At 37.7% G+C, this 14,658-nt stretch overlaps 1 pseudogene; it reads right to left on the bottom strand.

The window, feature by feature from the left end:
- Positions 1–11,649: 11,649 nt before the first annotated feature.
- LOC140508022 (CKLF-like MARVEL transmembrane domain-containing protein 4 pseudogene) lies at positions 11,650–12,233 on the bottom strand (annotated as a pseudogene).
- Positions 12,234–14,658: the final 2,425 nt, after the last annotated feature.

Genomic DNA, 14,658 nt, shown 5'->3' with positions numbered 1-14,658 from the left:
TTTATTTTCTCCTCACCAGCAGAAGAGTGCCATTGAAAGAGTAGTAGTCAGAAGACCTGGCATTTAGTTGTGGCACACTTGACAGAAATGCCCTCCCTAAAATCATTAATTGGTTCTGTGACACCACAGCACTGGGTAAAACAATGCAATGGGTTACCTAAAATTCAGATATAAATACCTAAAATTCAGATATAAATAATTAAAGTAAGTCTTTAAGATACTTGTGACCACATAATTTTTTTTCAATTTAAAAAATTTTTAAATTAACAAATATCTATTTTTCCCTGCCATTTCCTCCTGTTTGTTGAAGAAAAAAAATGGAATACAAGACTCTTGCTATAAATATGCAACGTTAAACCAAACAAATTCCCATATAGGTCACATCCAAAAATATATATTTTTATCTGAGTCCATCACTCCTTTTTCAGACAGTGGGTGACATATTTCATCATTAGCCCTCTGGAATTGTGGTTGCTTATTGCATAGATTAGAGATTTTACATCTTTTGAAGTTGCTTGTCTTTACAATGTTACTTTCCTGGTACTGCTCACTTCACTCTGCATCAGTTCACACAAATCTTGTAAGGTTTCCCTGAAATTGTCCCCTACTCATTTCCTATGGAATGGAACTGTTCTATTATATTCATATCCCAAAAATTATTCAACCATTCCCCCAATTAATTGATCCTTTAGTGTAGTCTACTTCTTTGTCTCCACAAAAAGACCTGCTGTAAATATTTTTGTATGTATGGTTCTTTTTACTCTTTCCTTTAGGGTATAGGACTTATAGCGGTATTGTTAGGGCACAGTTTAATGTCTTCAGGGCCATAGTTCCAAATTATTTTCCAGAATGCTCAAACCAATTCATAGCTCCTCCAAAAGTGTATTCATATACCAGTTTTCCCATAGTCTCCCCAACATTTGTCATTTTCCATTTTTTGGTCAACTTTGCCCATCAGATGGGTGTGAGGTAGAGCTTTATAATTGCTTTAATTTTCATTTCTCTAATTGTTAGTGATTTTGGAGCATGTTTTCATATGGCTATTGATAGCTTAGATTTCTTTCTCTGAAAACTGCCTGTTCATATCCTTTAATCACTTACCAATCACAGAATGACTCCTAATTTTATAAATTTGAATCGGTTCCTTATATAACTTAGAAATGAGAACCTTATCAGAGAAATTACTGTAAATATGTTTTTTTCTCAGTTATCTGTTTCCCTTCTTATCTTAGCTACATTGGTTTTCTTTGTCCAAAAACTTTAATTTTATATGATCAAAACTATCTGTTTTCTCTTCTGTGATCTTTTCTATTCCTTATCTGGTCACAAATTATTTTCGTCATCATAGACCAGGAAGTTCATTTCTTTCTCCCTCCTCTAATTTGTTTATTATGGCACCCACTGGGTATGTAGTGTTATTGATCTATACTTAGTTTCTGCCAGTCTTCTTTCCAGTTTTTCTAGCATATATAATCTTTAGAATGGAATATTGATTCACTGGTATCAATTTCCCCCTTTACCATCCAGAATTTCCAGAGGTTTCCATCTAAGGAAAGAGTTGCCTATAGATATACCTTTTCACATATTCCTTACTTGTCCAGGGTGGGCTGTGGGAGCATGGAGTTCAATTGGTGATGGCCAGGAGTGAGATATGTGTGTGTGTGTGTGTGTGTGTGTGTGTATGTGACAGGGGTGGGAAAGAAAGAAAAGGAGAGGGAGAAAGGTACAAAGAAATGAAAGAGAGAGAGAGAGAGAGAGAGAGAGAGAGAGAGAGAGAGAGAGAGAGAGAGAGAGAGAATGAATGAAGTTTGGCATGGGACTCCAGATTTTGAAAGCTAATAAATGTGATGATATTCAAACAGAAACTAAAAAGACTTCCCCCCTCCTCCAAAAAGACATGATTGAGAAAATATATCAATAGTAATGATTCCAATTCCCCTTTTTGCATCTTGTAAATTTTTCAGTATACTTTTTTGCATTTTTGCATTAAGCCCATAAGAGCACAGGTATTGTCATATCCAATGGTACTACTAATCATTTTAATACCTGCTTCTACAGTTTAAAATTTAAAAGGAGTGTAAAGTAGAACCTGCGATAAATAGTTTGAGGTAGGAGATGCAATGAGAACAATTAGAGGAAAACAATTCCCTCTATCTCCTCCGGTTGTCTTACAGTCCTGCAGGATAGGATTTGATGGCCCTTATTACTTCAGCCTGGCTAGCTGAGGAAATCATTAATGTTCAAGTCTCCAAAGGCAGTCATTTTAGTCACTGTTCATTGGAATCTCTCCTCACGAAAAATTCATTTTTCCCAGTTGTAGACTACTACCTCATGACCCTCTCATTCTTCAAGTTTTCAATCCATAGTTCCCTGCTTTTCCTTAAACCAAAACAGGTATCTGATAGAAATTGTTTTATTGGGAGTCATGTTTTCTCCCTTGGAATTTCTCTTCCTCCCTAAGCTTATCTTTAAATACACACTTGATATCTGTAAAAAATGTCTGGTCTAATAACTGGTTAAATGTTTATTGAACATCCCTAGTGCCTTTAGTATAAAAACGTTCAGAAGACACAACCCTTGATTTAAAGACAGCTGAGAGCAACGAGCATTTCTTGTACATCTACCATGCACCCACTGGAGATGATGCGGTGATCAAAATGAAATAATGTAGAGACAACAAAAGAGAACCCAGGACAGGGTCTTGGAGGACCCACAGTTACGGGGTGTGACATTCATCAAGTGACACAGAGAAGGGCAGACAAAAAACCAAGAGAGAAAAATGCCATGAAAATCCAGAAAAGAGAAAGAATATGGGAAGACAGGAGGGTCAGATACCTAAAACTCTCTTTTATGCATGTCTGAAACAGAACTCATTTTCTTTCCCCAAACTCACCAGTTTCGCCTATCCTGTCAAGAACACCACTGTCTTGAAACCTCAGTATCATATTCAACTCCTTTCTTACTCACCACACGTATCCAGTGAGTACCAAGCCTATGTTTTTCCTGGCAATATCTGGAAACAGTCTCTTTAGGTGCCTTCAAATGCTTTGATAGCAGTAAGTAGGCCTTTGTATTTTTCTGCAGTCTTTGTGTCAGAGACTCTTATCACATTACAGACTCTGGTTCACTTTAGGAAATTTTTCATGTATCTATCTGAAAGCCCCCACCCAGCAAATCAACGTGCTGATGCCAGTTCTCCTTGCAAGCTCACTATTCACAAAATTAAATGTAATATGGGTGAGGATTACCTTCCCCTTAATGGGAGCTTTCAAATGCAGCTTCAGGTCCGCAGTGAGGAGGGCCGGCTGTTCATTGGAGAAAGCATGAACTTCCTATGGAGACTTTTATTTAGATACAGGCATCACATCAGGTGGCATGAACCTAAAAAGAAAAAAAAAGAAAAGAGAGGAAAAAAACAATAGGAAAAAAAAGGAGACAGGAAGCAGCATGAAAAGAGGATTGGGCTCTGTGTCTGGGGAGGACTACAGTGCTTCTGAACTTCCAGAAAAGGCAGCTAAGGTCTGTGGTCAGCATGAGGCAGAAGGGGAGAGTCTACCTCAGTGTCGCCCAAACCAGGAGTCCCTGGAAGAATCCTCCTGCTGATGCCAGAGTCGAACCGTGAAGTTTCAGCAGGTTCAAGCCTGTCCTCAAAAGGTAGCAGATCTCTATTATAATAATAACAATACTGATAGCTAAGCAGTGAGCAGCTAGGTGATGCAGTGGATAGAGTGCCACTGTGGCTGGAGTCAGGGAGACTCATCTTCACAAGTGCAAATCCAGCTAGCTGTGTGACCCTGGCCAAGTCACTTAATCCTCTTTGCCTCAGTTCCTCATCTGTAAAATGAGCTGGAGAAGGAAATGACTAACCACTCCAGTATCTTTGCCGGAAAACCCAAATGGGGTCACGGGGAGTAGGACATGACTGAAATGGCTCAAAACAGCAATAAAAATAGTTAATTATGTGGCAGGCACTGAGGCAATGACCCTTGATGCTATTATCGTTCCATTTTACAGATGGGGAAACTGAGACAAGTTAAATGACTGTCTCAGGATCACACAGCTAGCATGTATCTAATGACAAATTTGAACCCTGATCATCCAGGCTTAGGGTTCTGTTCACTGAACCACTTTTCCAGGCACGGATAGAGTGTTAAGAAGAGAGCAGAAAATCGATTGGGTTGCCCCACTCTCTCTCTCTTTTTATATTGTTTTTATTTTAAACTTAAATACATAATAAGAAAAGAAAAAGAAACATATTATAAACTTAAATGCAAAATTTAAAAAAGTATTGCCATGTGTACAGCAGAATGTAGGAGAAGATTCAAAATATATAACAATAAATTTCCATTTCAAGAATATTACGTATTGTGTTAAAAGTTGTCCGTCTTTTCTTTGCTTCCTTGTAAGTTTTCTTTTGTTCTTTGCTGTGTACTTTTTACTTTGTTCTGTTTTTCCCTTTTTCTCTCCTCCCACACACAAAGATATATATATATGTATATATATATACATATATATATACACACATATATATATACATACATACATACATACCCAGACATATACTTAGATATCTATAATCATACTCATATATAGACATATACATTCATATACATATAAGACCACACTATACTTATTTTCTTCTGTTTCCCCATTCTTTTATAAGGTTACCCTGAGAAATTTCTACCCAATCTCCACTTTAGGAAGATTATAGACTTTTATTTGTATATGGTGCTGAGATTAATAGACTAATATTACTGTTGCATGATTACATTTCTGCCTGTTTCACTACTTTTACATATTCATTAAATGCTTTTACTATTAGATTGATGTCTCTTACAGATTCTGATAACCTTATAAAGTCTTATTGGATGGGGACACCAGCTGAGATTTGCATCATTACTCCAAATAGCCCAATAAACCTAGGAAAAGTATCGAGAATCAAAATTCTCAGAGATCTCCAAGGCTTGTGTTACATAATAAAGTAAGGTTTCACTGACAAGTTAGAGAAATAAAATTCAATTCTCAACAAGAGTTTTAGAAATAAAAGCTATCTCCAGGAACCAACCCTTTCCAAATGGTATATACAGAATCTGTCTTGACTTGGCAAGATCCTCAACAAGAACCACCTCCTACAGGTACTCCAAGGCTCCAGGGTATGAGACATTTCTCTGGTTACTGCTTCTCTTGGAATGTTGCACAGTTCACCAGGTAGAGTGAAGCATATGCCTCCATTGTGGCTTCTCTTGCATTTCTGTAAAATTACCAGCAGTTAATACTCTATCAATGTCAGGTCTTATTCTTCAGGCCCAGTTTGTCACCAAGTTCCATTTTCATCCATTAAAAGGAAAAGTCTACAACAAGTCCAACAAGGAGGCATAGATTTTCCTGATGCACTAGCAGTGCGTTACCAGACTGGGAACTTCCATTCATTGAAGCTATTGGCCATTGCTTCTAAACCTTCCAACCCTGGTCTCACAAAAGCTTATTCAGGAGTCAATAATCCCACCGCCTTACCTTCCTTTTCTAAGAATTAACACTATGTTTATAAATAATCTGAAAGTAGTCGGGAGGGAAAGGTAAAGAGGGTGTGATAGGAAAAGGCTCAAGGCTCAAGTGAGAATTATCACTTTAACCCTCTTTTTTCTCTGTCTCTATGTCTAAGTCTCTGTCTCTCTTTCTATTTACCCTTTGTGTCAGAACCCTTTGAAATCAACTCTCCCAAAATCTAGGGTGCATATCCAACTATATGCAGTTTTCTTCTAATTCTCTGTCATGTCATTTTCTACGAAGGTTCCGATCATTTCGACCCTAGCCACCAGTTCCTTTTATTTTTATTGATTTATTTTTGGATGAAGGTTCCCATCATTTTTATCCCAGCATCCAGTTCCTTGTCTGTGCGTGTGATAATCAAACTTCGGACGTAAATTATCCTTGCTTCTTCCTCTATTTTTTTTTAAAGCGTGTAATTATTGGGAAGCTAATAAATATATATTAGTTGTGGTTCTGCTTTCGGCATAGAGTGCACTCTAACAGATGCCTGAGTAATTAAAATAATTACTGTATCTTGCCCCTGTGACAGTCATCTGAACTGCAGACAGGGATCTATCTGTTCCCTGAACTTTTCTTTCATTTCCTCTTTTTTGCCCAGGTAAAATATTTCTGAACATTACTTCTGTTTCTTATACTTCACCATGTCTCTTTCCTCTGGTTCCTGGTTCTCCTCACTTGAGTATCTTATTAATAGACAATGTTATTTCCCCTCCACCCCATCCTTTATACCATTTGTTTTTATTGAATAAAGCATACCTCTCTAGCACCATATTTTCATCATGATGTTATCCTACCAAATATCAAAATGCCTTTTTACATGAATATCTCTAGTTCACCCTTCTTGTTTACCCACATTTGATGCATTTGTGTAGAGACAATTGAAGCCTTGGGTTTTATTGTCTGTTCTTTTTTTGAATTTTGGTGTTTTTGAACTTTTGGGCATCTTGATACCTTCTGACTCCTACTAAGAATCGGCGGTATTTTAATCCTCAGTGCCTCCTCCACTTTCTAGAGGCTTTTTCTTTCCCTCAACTACTCTTACAGACACGTCATGGGGATGGCTGTGGGTGAGTCTTATACTTAAAGAAATGTGATGTGATTTCAAGGGTTCCTGGGAAAGTACTTGGGACCAAAATAAAATCATTCTCACTGACTTAGTAGTGCATGAATTTCCATCCTTTGACATTCATTCCTTTCATTTAAAACTTTGTCTTCTCTTATAATGTAAATATTGGGGAATTTTATCAGTTGTTTACAGCTTAGTGTGTGTGAATCTATCAAATCCTTGCCAAAGACCAAGTTATTGAAAGGAGTTACAGAATATGACTACACCAGGCAACTAAGTGCAAGGATAAAAAAAAAAAAATTATTTTGGCAGAGTGAGCTATTACCAGGAGGGAGAGAACAGAGAAAGAAAAGTCTGTGACTTCACATTTTTTACAGTTTTCCTTGTCCTAGAGATGACTTTTCAGACAAGAATGTTTCCATCCTCTAAGAAGCAAGCCCTTTGTTGGTGACTCTAGAATCAGTGAAGAGTTTTCTCCAACCAAAAGAAAGGCTATTTTAAAGGAATAAACTTCAACAAAGCTGCCAGCATTTCTACAGTGATTTTATCAGACACATTTGTGGAACCAGCACATTTGGGTCATGTGTTGGGCATAATACAATAAGCAAGAGAATGTATATAAGAAAACACAGTGCGTAGTTGAGATATATACTTTGTGAGAAAAATGGTATTTTTAAAAAACAAATCAGGAAAAGCAGCTGGATCGTATCAAGTACATACTAAGAAATCCATGCTGAAGGGGCTACATTTTTTAAGGCATTTAAAGGACCTGATTTTCAAAGCTATCTGAAAGAGGAAAAAATTCCAAAGGAAGAAGAAAGATCACAGGGTGTTCACAAAAAGAACTAGATGTCTCACAGACATCTTAAACTAAATATGTCCCAAAGTGAACTAATCACCTTCCCCTTCCCCCCACACCACTCCCCAAATCTTGCTGTTGTCTTGTTTCAGTTGTGTCCAACTCTTCATGACCCCATCTGGGGTTTTCTTGGCAAGGCTACTGGAATGTTTTGCCATTTCCTTCTCCAACTCATTTTAAAGATAAGGCAACGGAGGCAAACAGAGTTAAGTGATTTTATCCAGGGCCACACAGCTAAGTAAGTGAGGTTGAGTTTGAACTTGGGTCTTCCTGACACCAGGCCTGGCACTCTGTCACATTGCACCATCTAGTGTTACCACCATCCTCCCAGTCACCCAGGCTCACAACTTAGATGTCCTCCTCAACTCCTCATTCTCTGTCACTCCCCACATCCAATCAATTGTCAAGTCCTGTTCCATTTTCATAATTTCTCTCCCACTAGCCCCCTTCTTTCCTGTGATAGTATCACTGTTTGATTCAGGTCAATTCATGTCTTCATCACCTCATAGTGTTCTGCTTGGTTTCCATCCCTCATCTCTCCTCATTCTAATCATTTTCCACTCATCTATCAAACTGATCTCTCTAAAGCTCAGATTTGAACATGTCAGCCTCCTCTACCCCTCATTCAATAAATTCTAGTGGCCCCTTCTTACCTCCTATAAGAAGTCTTTCTTGATCTCCCTTAGTATTAAAGTTTTCCTTCTATTGATTATCTCCCATTTATTCGGTATATATTTTGTTTGTCCATAGTTGTTTGCTTCACACTGTGAGCTCCTTGACAGAAGGGAAAGGGTTTTGTTTTGGGTTTTCCCCCCCTTTCTTTGTATTCCCAACACTCAGCACAGCGACTGCTATGAAGTAGATGCTTAATAAATTCTCATTGACTTGTCCTACTACAGTTTTATGCATTCATTCATTCATTCATTCCTCCTGTGCTGATATGTCAGGGGCAGCTAGGTGGTGCAGTGGATAGAGCACCAGTGCAGGAGTCAGGAAGATCTGAATTCAAATCTCACCTCAGACACTCAACACTCTCTAGCTGTGTGACCTTGGGCAAGTCACTCAACCCCAATTACCTCATCCTGGGTCATCTCCAGTCATCTTGAGGAATATCAGATCACTGGATTCAGATGGCTCTGGAGGAGAAGTGAGGCTGGTGACCTGCAAAGTCAAATGCAAGTCATGTCATTATTTCTCTAATGGCATGGTCTTCTTTGGAAATGAAGGACGAACACACACACACACACACACACACACACACACACACACACACACACATACATACACACACGCTGATATGTCAGCATGGTCTCAGATAACTATCTCCACTACTGTCTCAGCTATATAATTCTTAACAGGAAAAATAGAAACTGAATTTTCTTACCCATTTTTAACTTACCTCATGTAAAGGAAAACCTCTGGATAAAACTCTACCACTGACCAATTCGATTGGATTACAATTCTGCCTTTAACAAAAACAGAAACTTCTCTCTTTAGGAAGAAATCTGAAATATTCAGCTGTGCTTTGGTGCCAAAGGGAAAGGAGAGTGGTGTTCTAATGAGAAAATCTGAAGAGTATTAAAATTGAGTCATTCATTAGAAGAGGCTTTTGTGAACTTATTACAGGTTCTTCATTAGCAGGAGGCTTTTAAGAGAGTTTAAAGAGCTTTTTAATGCAAAATGAATAATTCATCTTGTTTCCATATTTTCTAAACATCTGACATCATTCATGAAATAAACAGACATAAAATCATTACTTGCTTCCAATTTATCCAAAGATTTTAAGCAGCACTTCTGTATGAATCAGAAATTTGAGCAATTCATTTATTACCATTTCCTTTTGTTTCCTACAAATGTAATCTCACGCACAAAACCCATTTTATTGCTGTGTGTAAACATGCTTGATTAACTCCTAACTTACTTGGAGTTTACAAGGCAATCCTGGTCTATTTGTAAAGCACATAGAACAGTTCTAAGGGCCTTTGATAAAGACCAGATTTCTGGTGAAAAAATGCAAATGCAGAAAAAGAATCTTAATCTTCCTTAAATGCTAAACAGTACCAACACCTTTGAATTGATTCACTCCAGGGTGCTCAAAAACCACTTTGGAGGTGAAGACTTTATCCTTCCTCTGGCTTGATCAGAGGTCAACATTCACACAATCTTGTGCAGCATAGAGCCTGTATCGCCCCCAAACCAGGCACACACTCTACCCCAACAATGTGAGTAATGGATTCCATAACCTGAAAGGAACAGTTCAAATAGCCAATCAGTGAGAACACCAATATGAGACAATTGAAAAACTAATGAGGTGAAAAACTCTTCAATCATTGAAGAGGGAAGAAAAAAAAATTACTCTATCACCATAGAAACCAATATAGCCAAAATGATTCCTATTCCATAGCCACACATCAATTCTTTGGTAATAGAAAGAAATAGGAAGAAAGAAACACATCTCTTAGAATCCTGGGGTGTACAGCTGGGAAAGTACCCTCAGGAGATCATCTAGGCTTTTGTTAAGTCATTTTTCAGTCATGTCTGATTCTTCATGGTCCCATTTAGGATTTTCTTGGCAAAGATACTGGAGTAATTTGACATTTTCTTCTCCAGCTCATTTTACAGATGAGGAAACTAAGGCAAACAGTGTTAAGTGACATAGCTAGTATGTGTCTGAGGCCAGATTTGAACTCAGGAAGATGAGTCCAGCACTCTATCCACGCCACCTAACTGCCTTCTCATCTAGCTTATACCAGCTTTAAGCCTTCTATTCAGATAAGAGGCATTTTGATTTCCAGATTGGTAGGAGAACAGAATAAGAACGAAACTTCCAGTCAGGCTTCTGGATTCTTCAAATGTCCTCTTAAGAAACAGTAGGGCTAGAGCAACAGTTTGTCTATGCTCTGGCCCATGTGAACCATAGAGACAGTTGTGATGTGGAAGGGAGAAACCAAGAGGTACTGGGAAAAAACAGGTTTTTGAGCATGGGACAAAAAGATTCTGTCATGAAATGAAACATGCTGGAGCCAAGCCAGAGAAAGGACAGGGGCAAGAGAGAAAGACTCACAACAGCCATCTCTAGTTCTGGTCTCTCCCAGTTAGAATCATGGGTCAATGATACTTATTTTTCCATACTCCTTTAAAGAATACTATCTAACAGCCCTTCCCCACCCCCACCCCCCCCTTCACACATAGCTCAATCTACCATTTTGTGATTCTTTTCCCCCTTCACAACTAACTACTCTTACAACATATCTTTTAAATGCTTTTTTATTAAAAGCTTAATATTGAATATCAATGCAACCAACTAGATGTGCCTAGCGACTACTTACATTTAAATTAATTCCAATATATGAGGCTTCATAACGCTATCTCAGTCATGCCTCCAAGACAGAATTCTTTCTCCTTTCAGTTTCATTTCCTTTCCTTCATATGATCCTAGTTAGCATACACTCCATTATTATAATTCTGAGTCATTTCATTAAGTTCTTTCCACATTTCCTTTATGATAGGGCATTGGAAGTCAGTTTTCATAGTAAAAATGAAATTCCTAACACTTGTCTTGTTAAGCTCCTGGCAGCATTGAAATAGTTACTACAATAATAAGGGGCAGTCTGTTCTTCCTTTTTCATGGCAGTCAGGTAGTGTAGTGGATAGAGCCCTGGGTCTAGAGTAGAGACTTGAGTTCAAATCCAAACCCAGACATTTACTAGCAGTGTGATCCTGGGCAAATCATGTAAACCACTTGCTGGTTTCCTCAACTGTAAAATGGAACTAGCATTTACCTTGTGAGGATCAAGTGAGATATTTTTAGTTTAGCAGGGTACCTGGCACTTATATGCACTGTATAAATAATAGCTCCTTTCCTGAAAAAGGGAGAGAGTAGAATTTTCACAGAGAGTGAGCAAATGGAATTAGTAGAGAGAGCACCTGAGGAACAGACACCTCTGCCACTACCATGATTTGAGGGAGAGGGGTAAAGACTCCTAAAACATATAGATACCATCAGATTTTCCTGAATGAAAAATGATGGTGATGACATTTCCTCCTCTCCCATTTTCATTTACTCCTCCCCTCTTAGGGAAGTTTGGGGAGTAAGGAGGGCAATCAGAAAAGGAAGGAGAGAGGAAGAAGGTTTCTATGTTGGTGACTTCCCTCTCAGTCTACAGTCCTATTCCTATGCTGCTTCACTCGTTTCTAAACGCTGTATCTCAGAATGTTCGGATTCTGCCCGTGCATAAATGTATTCCTTGGTGCTTGGCTGTAGCACGTTCATTCTCCATTTCTGCACAGCTGAGAAGATATTTGCAGCATACACTGTTGTCTCTGAGAAACCAAAAACCATAACAGCGATTTCTACTCCAGCTTTATAGTTCAAAGCAGCAAGTACTAGAGAGGCAATAAAGAAGAAGGTACTAGGTCCACCATTAACCAAATCTGTAATATTCCATTTGATCTATGGTACTGAGCAAAATTCCAGTTATTACAAATGCTTTGCAACTCAGAAATTCAAAGAAATAGAGCCCTTCACACAGGGAACATGCCAGGATAGCTTCTAGGCAGATGAATGCAATCAGTGCCAAAAATCACTCAGGATAGCTTGTGGCAGTGAGAGGTATGGGGTAAGTGGTCAGGGTGGCAGTGCAGGCTGCCCAGCCCGCAATGTTGGCTCAGGGGCTCCGTGGTGGTCTAGTAGGGATTTCTGACCCGGAAGATCATGAAGATGCTTGAGGTGTCTTCTTCAACATGGTCCAGTTCCATGCTGCTCTGGATTCTGGCCACCGTCTGTGGTTCCAGTGAGCCTAGCCTGACCACCTCAGGTGTCCTGAGCCACAAAATTGGATCATTTACACTGCCACTGCATTCTAAGATACTCCAGAACTTACCTGAGGACCACAGGGCTTTGTTACCCTGCCCAATGCTAGACCATTAGGATTTGTGGGACTTTCCATCAACCCTTTACCTGAATTTTCTTTTGTGTGTTGTCTCTCCTGATGTAGAGTTTAAGCTGCTGAGAAAAAACTGCCTCACTTTTTCCATTTGTATCTTCAGTGTTTATAAAGTACCATGCTTGGCACAGTTAGTAGAGTTAAATGAGTTGCCCATGGTCATACAATTATACAACTATAGGGGATAGAACTCTCACCTCAATGCATCACTTTCAGACTTAGACAGATCTCACAACAACAACAACAACCAAATAAGAAATTGACAACCTGAACAGACATTTAGAAAAATTAGATATTCTACAGCTCTGATGACTTCTTGATGTAAATATAAGGGAATATACATATTCATATTTGAGTGTGACACTTTTACAAAAATTAACTATGTGCCATGGTATAAAAACTCACACAAATGCAGAAAAGCAGAATACTAAACACATCATTTATGGAGCACAATACAATAAAATTATAATAGATAATGTGCTTTTGAAGAAATGATTCAAACTTAATTGGAAACTAAATGACTTAATCATAAATAATTGATGAATTAAAGAGAAATATGGAAACAATAGATAATTTCATTAAAGAAAATGACAACAAGACAACACACCAAAACTTTTGGGATGTAGCTAAAGTAATCTTAAGGGGAAATTGTATACCTCTAAATGTTTTTATCAACAAAAAAGAGCAAGATGAGGTCATTGAATTGGCATTTAATTTTTAAAAAGCTAGGAAAGTAACAAATAAAAAACCTCAACTAAATACCAAATTACAAATTCGGAAAATCAAAGTGGAGATTTTAAAAACTGTAAGAAAAAGTTGAATGGATAAAATAATGGAGGAACTATTTTTTAAAAATTCATAAAATAAAGCACCAGTTATTCTAATTAAAAGAGGAAAAGTGAATTGCCAATGTCAAAAAAACGAAACTTTAAACGTCAGGTTTTTAAAGGAAATTGAGAAACTATTTTGCCTACTTATAAGACAAAAATTGGTGACAAATAAAATGGATGAATATTTACACAAAAACCAAACTATCTGGATTAACAGTATAAGAAGCGGAGAATTTGTTGGTGTTTGTCGGAATAAAAAAAAATTAAAAGAAAATATACTCATATACAGAAGCATAGGAACCAAAGTGGGAAAACACTTTAGAATGATGGAGGTAAAAACAACAGTGATATTGTACTGGGGAAATTACAGACCACCTGGATGGGAGAAAGAAATAGATGATGAGTTCAGGAAATAGATTATAAGCCTGACAAGACTAAGCATGCTGTAGCAGTAATGGGGTACTTCAGTTATCAGTGTTGGAGATCTCTCTGCCAAAAAACAAGTAACTAATAAATTATTGGTTTTCCTTAACAATAATTTCATCCTCCTAAAGGTGGAGAGAGAAGAGGAAATGGTTTTCTGGTCTGAGTCTTATCAAAAAGGAAGGACTAGCTGCTGAAGTAGAAATAATGGGAACCTTGGGGGGAAGTGGCCACTTCCTTCCTCTACTTTTGCCACAGACTAACAAAATTATAGAGAGATAGTTTCTTCTACAGACAATTAAATAGAATTCACCATACTACATCAGCCCTTCTACAGACTGTGTTTTCTATACACTATCTTAATCAGGTGTAGACAAATGTCCCACACTGAAAACTGATTCAAACTAGAAAGAAAACTCTGTAATAAAAAGGCTGTGACAAGTAATGCTTTAAGTGGGAGAAAAGAGAAACAAATTTAAAGAAATACATTTGACCCTAGATGTTAGAGATAGAAGGAGTCAATCCATTCCTCTGTAAGAAGACAGAATAAGGGAATGAAGTTAACACTAGACGCACAACTGAAATAAGAATTCCCAGCCGAGAATTCCAAATTGCAGAAAATTCCAAGTCTAGTTCTGTCTACATACTGACAAAGAAAACAATTCAATGGGAAAAATCCAGATGATTTATTTCCTGAATTGACTAGCTGATTTAGATTTAGTCTTACTGAACTACCCAGGGCATATGGAGTTTCTTTTTGATTCAGTTAACTGAATCTTAGTCCATCTTCCTCATTAAGTTTTTAAAATTCCATTTCCTAAAACATATCACTTCCACATATGGTGTGAATAAAATCTTTGATAGCTTGTAAAACATGAGAAAAAACCTCAACAAAGTAATCAGGTTTAAATAATAGTGTTTTCATTATTTCTAGTTAGTTACAGTTAGGGTTTTCCCTGTTAGGAACATTGTTCTCTTGCTTAT

Source organism: Notamacropus eugenii, chromosome 5, assembly GCF_028372415.1.
Source record: "Notamacropus eugenii isolate mMacEug1 chromosome 5, mMacEug1.pri_v2, whole genome shotgun sequence".
Classification (NCBI taxonomy): Eukaryota; Metazoa; Chordata; class Mammalia; order Diprotodontia; family Macropodidae; genus Notamacropus; species Notamacropus eugenii.
This window is presented reverse-complemented; position numbering and strand designations above follow the sequence as displayed.